Raw genomic sequence first — 13,072 nt, forward strand, 5'->3', positions numbered from 1 at the left:
TAGCTGACAGACTCTACTGGAACAGGTGCTGCAAGGTTTTCTGCGATGTCGAAGGCGTCTTGACCGCAAACACAAAGCAGGGTGGCAGCCTTCAAGCTCTCTTCCCTCACTTGGTTTGCCTTGAAGTAGTTCTCCACCCTGGCTACGTATGACTCCCACCGCTCTGGATGTGAGACGTCGAATTCCGAAAGCCTTCAGATTTTCGCCATCTTCAGATCTTCAGGAGACGGGTCTATCAGCCAGCCTTCCCCCGAATGTGCACCGGATTGGCGGGCAGCTGCCAAGTCGACGCCGTTCCTTTCCGCCGCTCAGGACTCCTTGGGTAAGCTTACACTTCTTCCTTTCCAGGTAGTGCAAGGCATCCCATCCTCGTCGCCAGTGTTGAGTCCTTGGCGGGAAGCAGACACGAGAAGCAGTTGAAGTTCTCAGTTTCCTTTATTCAGCGTTCAGCTTACAAGTAGATGGCTTCAGCAGCTCCCAAAACCTCCCAGCTTCTTATATAGACGCTTCCCGGGTAAATGTGTTACTTTTCCCGCGCCAGCACCCGCGCATGCGCACGGCGCTGGCGACAGCCTGTCTGGTCCCGGGCAGCTTTGCACCTGCCCGGGACTGCCTGCAAACGCCCGAGCCGTTTGCAAGGCTCGGGACATAACAATTAGCATAGCCAATTGGCCTACTAACATTTGTGTCTTGGATTTGTTTATTTGTTTGTGAAAATAATTATTTCCATCATACTTTTTGCCCTGTGGTTTACATTTTTGGAGATGTAATGAACTAGGGAGGGAGATAGCTTAAGATTCTTCTGCTATCAATATCTGTTTCAGAGATGGGCCCTGGAATCCAAGTGGGTGTTCCTTTAATCTCAATGAGGAGAATCCAATGATATTGTGGCCCCATGGAAGACAGTAGTCTTGTGCTTTAAACAAAATTTTGACATTAAGATTGAAGGAATTGCCGAGATGATGAAATTTGTAGAGGTGAAAGTATTTGACATCTGGGTTTCTCCCCCCCAGCCCCATTTATCAAATGTTTGTGTAGGTTAGAATTAGTCATCTTAAAGCAATACTGTACTTCTAAAAAACTGGCAGTGTTAGTAGTTAAGGATAAATGAATCAGATTTCCTTTCCTAGGCTGGAATTTTCCTTTTAAGCAGAAAATTCAGAAAAACTGTCCCATTCAAAACTATTTCCTTAGAAGACAACCAAAGACTTTGGCTTTAGGGTCCCCTCTAGGGTTTAGAGAGCTGGGGGGTCCTTAAGCAAGATCTTTTGGGCGGTTTCCTTCCCATTATTGCTCCTTTGCTGTCAACTCCCACTGGCTTGTGATTTCTTTCTTTGTGCCATGTTTTTTGGAGAGATCTGTTGTGTATGACAAGGGATTATTACTTTTTCCATTGACAGAAGAGAAAAGAGTGGTTTAGCTTTCTGCACTTGACTTTTCAAGAATTTATTTTCTTTACAATGGCATGCTTGAATGGCAGGTAGCACAGTAGCACAGAATTATGTAGAGGCCTTTCTGGACAGAGGAATCCCAGATCAATGTGGTCTGGGTCTATTTTCAGTAATTTGAAACTATTTGCAATAATGTGGATGATGGCAGAATGGGATGGCATCTAAGGAGAATGGTTTCACCTTCTGTTTCCTCCTCTGCATTAAAGCAAAATGCAGTTTCAAAAAATATTTTGCTGCCTGAAGCAGAATTCAAATGTCACTCCGATTCCACAGCTGGCATCAGAGCTTTTAAAACTCTTGCTGTTCAGATACCAGTTTATGCTTTCACCTGGCTTTTAACCATAATGATCCTATTATCTGCTAAAGGTCAAGTCAAGCTCCTGAAGAAATAATTAGCATTCATAGGTGATGAGTATATTTAAAACTATTTCTTATAATATTTATTATTGCACCTTCACAGATGAGGTCAGACACCTCTGGAAATAAGGTTATTTTTCTTCTTCCAGGCAATGCTTTTATTGAAGAAATTCCATTGATATGAATTTGCATTATGCTCTTGCACAGTTCCTATTCATACATGGAAGGGTTGTAACAGGACAATTTATCTCGTGGTTGTGTTCATATTTTTGGCAGAGATGCCTCAATTCTAGCAGGCAGCAGAGAATGAAATGGCTCTGATTGTAAAATTTGCAGCAACTGAAATAAAAACAAAGTGCCCCCCTCTCCCAAAAGGTGTAGAAAATGTAGAGCTGGTTGATTACTTTTCTGATTCAGAACAAGGCAACTTCTTATATTCATAGTTCAACATATGTATTTGTTTGTGTTTTTTTATGATACATGCCTAACTTACATTGAAGAATGTTCTTCATATTGTGCAATATTACATGGGAGAAAACAACCTCTTCCTCCCTGTTTAAATATTTTCTGAAATGAAGCGCCACCTTGAGGGCAGTTATGAAAGATCTAGTGTAATAATCAGCAACGGTATTTATTACACAGAAGAGTGTCATCAGGAAAAGCATTTTGAATGACTGAGACAAAAAGCTGATTCCCTGAACTAATTAGTCCAGATTGGGAAATCCAGGACAATCTCAAATTCCCCTCCTGGCCAGGATGTAGGGGGAAGGAAGTAACGAACTATTGTGTGTGAAGTCACGGGAAGCTTTCTAATGTACAGAATTAGCAAAACTTGGGAATATTGGATAAACTTTAGGAAGATGGGAACTGCCACTATGTTGTCAAGCGATAGCCTTTTATGCAATAAGTATGTATAGCCAAAGTACAATGTGTACCAATTGGCCATGTTCATACTTTCATTCACAATTAACTTGTTCCCATTAATTTTTAAATAAGATCTTAATAAACCAATATGTGATCTTGGTTTGTTATGCTAATTAAATGTCATCTAATCATAGTTCTTAGTTCAGAACTAATAGGGAATGCTAACTAAGCTTTAAGCAGGATTTCTATTGGTTAAAGCCAGTAGCCAATAGAAAATATCTACAGAATATAGGTATGATTTTACTTCAGAGAATTCTATTTTAGAAAATTTTACTTCCAGATTTTAACTTAGCAAATTAGGGTAATTTCCAAAATCACAAAATAGTTGTGATGCCATTAGTAGCTATTACTTCCTCTTCTCCAGCATTATTGATTTCTGTAGCTAGATAATATGTGATATCTACCTAGATAAACAAGCAGCTAAGGCTTCATTCAGCTCAACCCTACCAAGACCAGCTATGAGTTTTGTGCCTCTTGGGTCCTGGAACTGGAGAAATTTCATCTTGTAGAGAATTGCACTAAACCACTTAAATTCAGTGCACAATACGAGGATATTCCTGGATTTGTAGTTCCTGCAATTATGAAGGGAAACTTTTCATAGCTTCATCCTGTGAGCCATTTGATCCTATTTTTGAATTGGGCATCCTTGTTCATGATTACTACTCTTTAGCAACTTTCCAGTGGGATTATGCAAGACACTGTTCAATAGGGTTTGAAAATCATTCAGAAGCTTCAGTTGTTTCAGAATGCAACAGAGCAGGTAGTTATAGATGCTTTTCATTGTGTGACGCCCATGTGACACCCGCACTGATTTCCTGTAAATTTTCAGGATGCTTCACTTATGAGGCCCTACATGTAATAGGACAGGGGTATTTGTGGTATCATCTCCCAAAAACACTATCTCATTCCACATGCTCCAACAGAGAAGCCATACTCTAGGTCTTTTTTCTAAAGTATTATCATCTTGTGGGACACAAGAAACATGCTCCTAACTTTCTCCATGTATGATTGGCCTGAGCCCGCTGGCCTTTAGAAAGGCAGTTAAGATCTGCCTCTTTCCCTGGACCAGGATGAGTAGAGTTCTCTGTTAGTGAGTAGTATTTTAGTCCTGATTTCTCTTTAATTGTTTTAGTTTGTTTCACTAGTATTCTAGTTTTTATTTTTATTTTAATGGTTTTATATGCTGCCAAGAGTCATGCCATTTGTATCAGGCAGCCATATAAATGTACTAAACAAATACAAGCTACTTTTACAAAACAGAAATTGGCATGATTTAACTGCCACTGAATTGCTCTCAATCCCTAGTAACTGTAGATAAACACAATGCTTCGAATGTTGTCCTGTGTCTGGCAATAATCCATTAGCATTTCTAAGAACATTCCAAGAACATTTTAGGTACCATCTAGTTACCTTATCTGCTATCTTCATCTTTTACTGCTTAAGAGTTGCCAATATAATTAAGCTTTGTTTTTAAACTGTAAACTGCATGTTTAGAAAAGCTTAACAGAAATCTATGCATGATGAAGAATATTAAGACTTTCCAAATGCTTTTCGAAAAACCTTTATCAAATGCTCCATGATAAATATGATCATAATGAAATAAGAAGGTAAGTCCTTTTAGGTAGAATTAAAAACAACAGAAAGCAAATAGTTGAGGACTATCTGTGTAAGATATGAATAATATATTATAATATACATATGAGCTTAGTAAAGTAGTATTTATGGAATATAAATTAGAAATTGGTAATGCAATGATGATTAAAAAGAAAAAAGTTTATTACCAATGTTAAATATTTCTAAAATGATAATAAACCTACAGATTTGGTCAAAAATATTGGTACCTTCACTTTTTCCTAAAGAATTCTAACTTAGAACATAGCACGTAGAATAACAGGCTTCGAAGAGATCTTGGAGGTCTTCTAGTCCAACCCCCCCCCCCTCCAGAAGGTGATCTTATCCATTCCAGGCAAATGATTGTGCAACCTAATCTCAAAAATCTCCAGTGAAGAAGTATCCACAACTTCTGGAGGCAATCCATGCCACTGATTGTTTTTCCCTGTCAGAAAATTTTTCCTTAATTCTAGGTTGGATCTCTCTTTAATAATCTTCCACCTGTTAAGTCTTGTCTTCCGCTCAGGTGCTATGGTAGCCCCTCAGGTACCGGAAGACTGCTATCATGCCACCCCTAGCCCTTCTCTTTGTTAAATGTGCCTAATTCCCACAACTGTTCATGATAGAGTTTAGCCTTCAGACCCTTTATCTTCTTTCTTGCTCTTCTCTGCATTCTTTCTGGTGTCTCAGCATCTTTTTTGCATTATGGTGACCAGATGAAGAATGAAGATGCTTGCTGTGGCCAACTTACTGCAGGCCAATCGGACATAGCCAACTTACAATAGGACAACTTTTCATGGGGCAATTCAGCATGGGACAACTCAATGCGAGATAACTGTACTCTAGACCCATTTCTTTCCTATTAAGGGAATTGTCTGCCTCTTCCTTCTTTCCTAGTTTTATTAAAACCATTAGTATATGACTCTGATCCCTAGGAGAACCCACATCGCTTGGGAAAACTGCCTAGATGGGGACTGGGAGAATTGGAGGTGGCTATGCTGAGGTTGCGCTGGTGTCTGTTTAACTCAACCAGACCTGGGCTTTTCAATCTGGTTTCCAAAGCTGGCCTGGCATAAGGGAGGTGAAAGTTCCCACCAGCGCCAATTCCTTCATCTTGCTTTCCAGCACCCCCTTCTGCAAAAGGTGGGCTAAGTGGGAGTCATTGTTCTGGGCTGGATACTTCAGTGGGGTGAGCCTTCACAGCAATGGCGATCTGGAGCCAGTTGCCCTCTCACTTTCCCTGCTTGGCCCTCTCTCACCCAGGAGCTGTCACAGTTCAATGCATATGCCAAAGAAGAGCTCCTTCTACCCAAGCCTGGGAACGATTGGAAGCTCAGCTATCGGGTTAATCACATCTCCATAGAAGAAGTCAAGATTGGCCCCATAGCCATTTAGACAATGGCTTTAGTTTGCCAGCTTGAATGCGGATAAAAGTCCCCAAGCTCAGAACAGTTGTGTCTGTGTCTGTGTGTGCTTATTGGAGACCCCAGTCTTTCAAGCCTCAGCTTTAAGGTTATTTGTGCTCTATTCTTTACTACACCTTTATTATTTGCTAAAGTGGCATTTCCTCAGGCATTATTCAGAAGGCACCACCACTGAGAGTACATCTCTGGACTCTTCTGTGTTCCTACCAACAACATTTTCCTCAACTGAGATCTCGGGCTTCATGCCTTGTATTCTTTTTCTACACCTAGGCCAAAATCAAGTCCCTACCCACTTTGGGAAAGTGGAGGCTTGGACAACTAAGGTCAGCTCAAGTTCAAATTCAGGGCTGGCCCAGATGAATGGAGCAATGGAGGGGAGGGGTGGATGGGACCTCTATTTCTTCCTTCCCTTCCTGGGGTCCCAGAGGGAGGAAAAGGTGGCTTCTGATAGTCAAAATTGGAAACTAATCAAGGAGAGAACTAACCTAGAATTAAGGAGATATTTCTTAGTGGGGGTTGGACTAGAAGACCTCCAATGTCCCTTCCAACTCTGTTATTCTTAGCCAATAAATAATTCTATTCCTGTTCCTATTCCTATTCCTATTTTGTTCTGTTCTGTTCTATTCTGTTCTACTCTACTCTACTTGACTCTAATACTATTCTGTATTCTACTCTATATATACTCTACTCTACTCGGCATCCACCATTCATTATTTCATAATCTGTAGATACTTTGATTTTGATGTATGATAACATATTCCTAAAAATAATTAAACAAGTTTTAAAAAATAAAACTGGGAATGGATAATTATTGGTACTTAGAAGTTAAAAGATATTGAATATGATCTTTCAAGCAGACAATTTATTTAATTAATATTATTTAGTATCATTTCAATCTCATAATCTCTCAGCTTCCCTGAAAGAGAAAAGTACTCAGCAATTTGTGTCATTGTGTACAGGACCATGAACAAGAGAAAGAAAAAAACAGAGTTGTCTAAAGACAAAAGAAACTAATGATCAAGGATATTAAAGATAAAGGCTACATCTCCAAAGAGTTTCATTTCCCTGTGACCATAACTGCTAACAAGATGTTAAAGATCCAGGGGATTGTAGCTAATCTCCCTAAATGTGGTCTCAAAAGGAAGATTGATCCCAAATTGAACAAAAGTAGAGAAAGAGGGAGAACAAAACTTGGGCTGAACTCCAGACCAAGATGCAACAATATCAAGTTACACCATCGTTTGTTAACCCACTGAAAGGACCTAGGAAGACAGATACAAAAAAGCAAACAGAAGTTTGCTAAGTCCATGATGACAAGCCACAGTCCTTTTGGGAGAATGTCCTTTGGCAGATGAAACAAAATTAGAGCTTTTTTTTTTTTAGTGAGCCACAGCATTTCTTCACCAAAGAGCAGCGGTGTTTTACCATCTTTATTGTGAAATCTGGAATAGCTCCATAATTTTATGGAGTTACTTTGCTATTTCTGGAAGCAGTGCCTTTAATATATGCAGGGCATGATGAAATTACAAGGTTATCAAAGTATTTTAGAGTAAAACATAATGCCTGGTGCTAGAAAGGTCTCTCTCAATGGCAAGTCACAGATCCTTCACCAGGATAATGAACCAGAACAAATATCCAAGAGGATCCAAGAATGGCAGAAAATTTGACTGTTCTGAAGCAGCCTGCTATGAGTCCTGTTCGGAATCTAATAGCACAGCTGCGGAGAGAGCTGAAACTCATGGTTGGAAGAACCCATCAAACCACCTGAAATGGTTTGCTCAACAAGAGTAGGACAGATTACTAGTTGAGAAGTATAGAAGTATTTTTCAGAGCTACAGAAAGTGGTTGATTGCCTCAAAAGGGCATGCTACAAAATATTAGGTTAGGGGTGCCAGTTATTGTCACAGGTTCCGATTAATGAAGCACTTCAAAGAACTTTCAGGCATGTTTCCTAAAGTCTTTATTGCAGAGCTACAATTTTGCCGGTCACCATGATGGACCGGTTGATGCCAGAATCTGATTTCCTTTCGCTGGCATCAAGCTTTTCTTGCTAAACCCCTCCCTTCTCATGCAGTCACAGGTCACATTATCCAATTAGTGTGAAGGTCAAAAGTTTACTTCCTCTTTCTTTCCCAGGCCTCCCCCCCCCCACTCTAAGCTAAGTATTAACCCAATAAATACCAGACAGTTTTGCATATTGTCAAAGCAAGAATATACAGTATTTGCAGCATTGACATCCGGCCCCCCTTACAAAAAGGACAGATCCTGTAAAGTAAACAAAAGCATATGTTAAGGGTTATCTTTCAGTTTGCTGGGGTGTTTCACATGAAACTTTTTGATCAATCTGTTGGCGTTCACTTCACTAGATTTCACCCAGGTGGCTTCAGACAATGGGTATCCCTTCCATTGTACTAAGTACTGTAATTTCCCTCTAAAGATTCTGGAGTCAAGAATACGTTTCACTTCATAGTGGGTCTGCCCTGCCACTACGAGGGGTCCAGGTGCCTTCTTTGGAGGAGGTCTCAAAGTGGAGCCCCGATAAGGCTTCAACAAACTACAATGGAAAACTGGGTGAATTTTCCCTAACAGTTTAGGGAGTTTTAGTTGTACTGTGACTGGGTTGATGACCTTTACTATGGGGAAAGGTCCCAAGAATTTTGGTCCCAATTTCTTGCTGGGCAATTTGAGGCGTAGATATTTGGTTGACAGATAGACCTTTTCCCCAACTTGGAATATTCTTTGGGGAGCCCTCTTTTTTATCAGCCTGCTTTTTATAGGTTTCAAAAGTCTTTTTTAAAGCAGTTTTTGTGTTTTTCCAAACTTCTTCCCACCCTCTCACCCATTGATCAAGTGTCTGTGAAGCGGAGGGCAACTGAGGGTATTCAGGTATTGGGTTGAATTCTTTCCCTGTGGCTACTTTGAAAGGCGTGTAGCCGGTGCTGCTGTGCACGGAATTATTGTACGCCACCTCCGCAAAAGGGAGGAGATCAGTCTAGTTCGTCTGTTGGTAAGAAACGTAGCACCTAAGATATTGCTCCACCATTTTGTTAGCGGCTTCAGCGGCCCCATTGGTGGCTGGATGAAAAGCAGATAACCCTTGAGATGATCCAATCAATGTAAGGAAATTTCTCCAAAACTTCGCTGTGAATTGCACCCCCCTGTCTGAGATTATTCGCTTAGGGGCACCATGCAGCTGGTAGATATGTTTCAGGAACAATTTGGCCAGGCGTTGGGCAGATGGGAGTCCTTTGCAGGCGATGAAATGAGCCTGTTTTGAGAACAGGTCTATCACAGTCCAGATGACAGCATTTTCCTTACTTTCAGGTAGGTCCACTATAAAGTCCATAGCGATTTCTTCCCAGGGTTGAGAAGGGTCTGCCACAGGTTGCAGTAACCCAGGAGTTTTCCCCGGGATTCTTTTCATTGTGGCACATACAGTACAACTTTTTACATAGTTTTCCACATCCTTTTTCAGCCCTGGCCACCAGAATTGCCGGCGGGTGAGGTGTAGGGTTTTCAAATATCCAAAGTGTCCAGCCTGCTTCACATCGTGGCTGTGTTTGAGAGCATTAAGACGGAGCGCTTCTGGCAAATATAACTTCCCCCCTTTGTAAGCCAAGCCATCCCTGCATGTTAGGGACGCTTGATTATCTTTGAACCATTGGTCAGTGAGGAGCTCTCGTTTTATTTTCTTCACTCCAGGGTCATCAGGATTGGGGACCCTGCGAGGTATAAGTTGAGCAACAGTTTGTGAATTGGGAATAATTGCCTCATTAACCTGCTCTCGTTCGCTTTTGTACTGGGGTAACCGGGATAGCGCAACAGCTAGAAAGTTCTTTCCTCCTGGTATGTACTTTAGAGTGAAGTTGAAGCAGTTAAAGTACTGTGCCCACCATGCTTGCTTTGGTGACAATTTGCGGGGAGTTTTCAGTGCCTCTAGGTTCTTGTGTGAGTCGATTGGATTTTTCTCTCGTTAGCCGCTGAGCAGGTTTCTTTTGCATTGCCGGTCCTGGCTTGCTCTGCAGTCGAGGGTAGGGGACTGGACAGTTATTCTGTTTGTGCCATTTTCATTTGTTTTGTTATTTACAAGAGTCATACAACAGAATTCTGCTCTATGGATTATAAAGTAATGAATGATGGATTCCAATGTCAGTTTCAATTTGTTTTACAGCAAATTGCAATTTTGGGGGCAGAAAGTGCAGGGTGCCAATTCTTTGGCTGTATTTGTAATTGCTTCAATTGTACAAATATAGCTAAGGATGGCATTGATGGACAAGAGCAAAAGACATATTTATTATTATTCACATTAAGAGGATAGATAGAAAAACAAAAAACAAAAATGAGCTGCTTGGAAAATCAGATATGTGATTTCTATCTCTGTTTATACTCTGACAAATTTGCACTATTTATAAATATATAGAACCCATATTATAAGTATTTGTATTTGCCTTATTGTGTGATGCATTGATTAGATGGACACCATTTTTGCTTGAATTTTGTTAAAAAGTCTGTTGTGGATATATACTATTAGTTTTACAATTGTTACATATTTTTCAAATTAAAATTCCAATTCAGATCTTGTTTACGTTGATATCTTTCTTCCAGTGTTGGACAATGTTTATTTTTGCTGCTGTGAGCATGTATCTCAGTAAATTATATTTCTTGTACATATATTCTGGAATTATATCTAGTTAAGTGATTTCATTTCAAGTTTAATTTCTAAAATTCTCCAGATGGTATTACAGTTGTAAGTCATGTGGTTATTAAGCAGGTTGTCATGTGACTGCCTGCTTTTATGATCTTTCTTGAAGCAGTCATTAAATCTAATGCTGTGGCTGCTAAGTAAACACAATGGTTGGTAAACAAGTGTATTCTCTATAATGGGTGAAATCAAAAATTGTAGTCACATGATCACAGAACACTGCAAATGGTCTTTTGTGCACGTTGTTAAGTGTTCAAAATGTGATTATTATGGGGGTGCATGTGTGCAGCCAGTGGAACTCTGGAACTGAATTGTAAGTAGCTGTGGGAAGGTCTGTCGTAACTTTGGTTGCTAAGCAATCGGTCATTAAGGACTACCTGTTCCTACCACGTGGTAAAATGTTCCTTCACAGCATTTACACTATTTGTTACTGTATGATTTATCTTGGAAATTATTAAGTTGTGTACCATTTGCAAAACAATTATATATAAATGCTCTTTCAGAGTATAAGCTGGCATGAATTTTACAGATTTCATGTAGTTTTTCAGTTGTGTTGTTTCTTTAAATTTTACATCCATTTTATCAATTTTTTTTATTTATTCTGTCGTATCAGAATAACAGTTGGAAGGGACCTTTGAGGTCTTCTAGTCCAACCCCCTGCTCAGGCAGGAAACCCTATACCATTTCAGACAAATAGTTGTCCAATCTCTTCTTAAAAACTTTCCAGTGTTGGAGCATTCACAGCTTCTGGAGGCAGGTTGTTCCACTAATTGTTCTGTCAGAAAATTTCTCCTTAGTTCTAGGTTGCTTCTCTCCTTGATTAGTTTCCATCCGTTGCTTCTTGTCCTGCCTTCAGGTGCTTTAGAGAATAGATTGACTCCCTCTTCTTTGGGGCAGCTCCTGAGATATTGGAACATTGCTATCATGTCACCTCTAGTCCTTCTTTTCATTAAACTAGACATACCCAATTCTAGAAACTGTTCTTTGTATGTTTTTAGCCTCCAGTCCCCTAATCATCTTTTTTTGCTCTTCTCTGCACTCTTTCTAGAGTTTCAACATCTTTTTTACATGACAACCAAAACTGGATGCAATATTCCAAGTGTGGCCTTATCAAAGCATTATAAAGTGGTATTAACAGTTCACGTGATCTTGATTCTATCCGTTAATGCAACCTAGAACTGTGTTGGTTTTTTTGGCAACTGCAGCACACTGCTGGCTCATATTTAATGATTGTCCAGTAGGACTCCAAGATTCCATTCATAGTTACTACTATTGAGCTAGGTATGACCTAAACTATACCTACACATTTGGTTTTTCTTGCCTAAATGTAGAACCTTATTTTTTTCACCAATTTCATTTTATTAGATAATTAGACATTCAAGTCTGTCAAGATCCTTCTGTATCTTAAGCTTATCTTCTGGAGTGTTGGCTATTCTTGCCAGCTTGGTGTCATCTGCAAATTTGATAGGTTCTCCATCTGTGTCATTGATGAAGATGTTGAAGAGTACTGGGCCTAAAAGAGAGCCTTGGGGTACCTCACTGCATATTTCACTCCATATAGATGCAGTTCCATTGATGACTACACATTGAGTGCGCTAGTCAGCCAGTTATGAAACCATCTGGCAGTGATGCTAACCCACATTTTTCTATCTTATGAAGTAGTAGGTTATGGTCTACTTTATCAATTGCCTTACTGAAGTCTAAGTAATGTGACATCGCATGACATATCGGAACTTTTCCCCCATTGCCAGCAATGGGATGGGCGCAGTTTCCTCGTGATGTGTCCGGCCCCGGGCTGGCAGTTTGACATCTCTGGTCTACACAATAAATATCCATGGAATCCTGCTCATACTGTTGTTTTATTATATGATCATTTTTTTCCCACTCTGTTAATCTTGGGGTAACTGTCTTTATGATAAAATTTAAAATCCAGAGCAAGACCTCTGTTTTGAATCTTATAACTTTTTAAAATTTAACTCTAGGTCTTTTCCCACTCTGGATAAATGGATTGGCGATTTTTTGCTATTCTTGTAAATTTTCTTTGATATTGGAATTGATGCCATTTAAAACAGTTGTTTATTTGGGGTAATGTATTTTGAATAAATGAACAAGTAAAATTTGATAATTGCAGCTGATCCCTATCAAGACTGCTATAAATGTCTCCACCTTTCAAGATACCTTACGATTTCTTGCCATAATTATTTTGAAATATTTCTTGATTATCTGCCATATGCTTATCAATTTCACTAAATGTGTTGTCTATCAGTCCAATTCCTCCAGCAAGAGACTAATTTGTCCTTGAGTAAAAAATCTTGTAATTATTTGATAAACCATAGTGATGCACTGATTAGAATGCAGTTCTGCAGGCTAACTCACTGTTCACTCCGGAAATTGATTCTGAACAGCTCATGGTTGACTCAAACTTCCATCCTTCCGAGGTGAGTAAAATGAGGACCCAGATTGTTTAGGGCCATATGCTGACTCTGTAAACTGCTTAAAGGGGGCTGTAAAGCATTATGAAGCGGTATATAAGTCTTAAGTGCTATTGCTATTGAACCAATTACTCAAGGTAGCAAAAACTAGAGAAAGGCAAGAAAAAAATA

This window comes from Crotalus tigris, unplaced genomic scaffold (genome assembly GCF_016545835.1).
Source record: "Crotalus tigris isolate CLP2741 ecotype Arizona unplaced genomic scaffold, ASM1654583v1 scf7180000019068.10715455, whole genome shotgun sequence".
Lineage (NCBI taxonomy): Eukaryota > Metazoa > Chordata > Lepidosauria > Squamata > Viperidae > Crotalus > Crotalus tigris.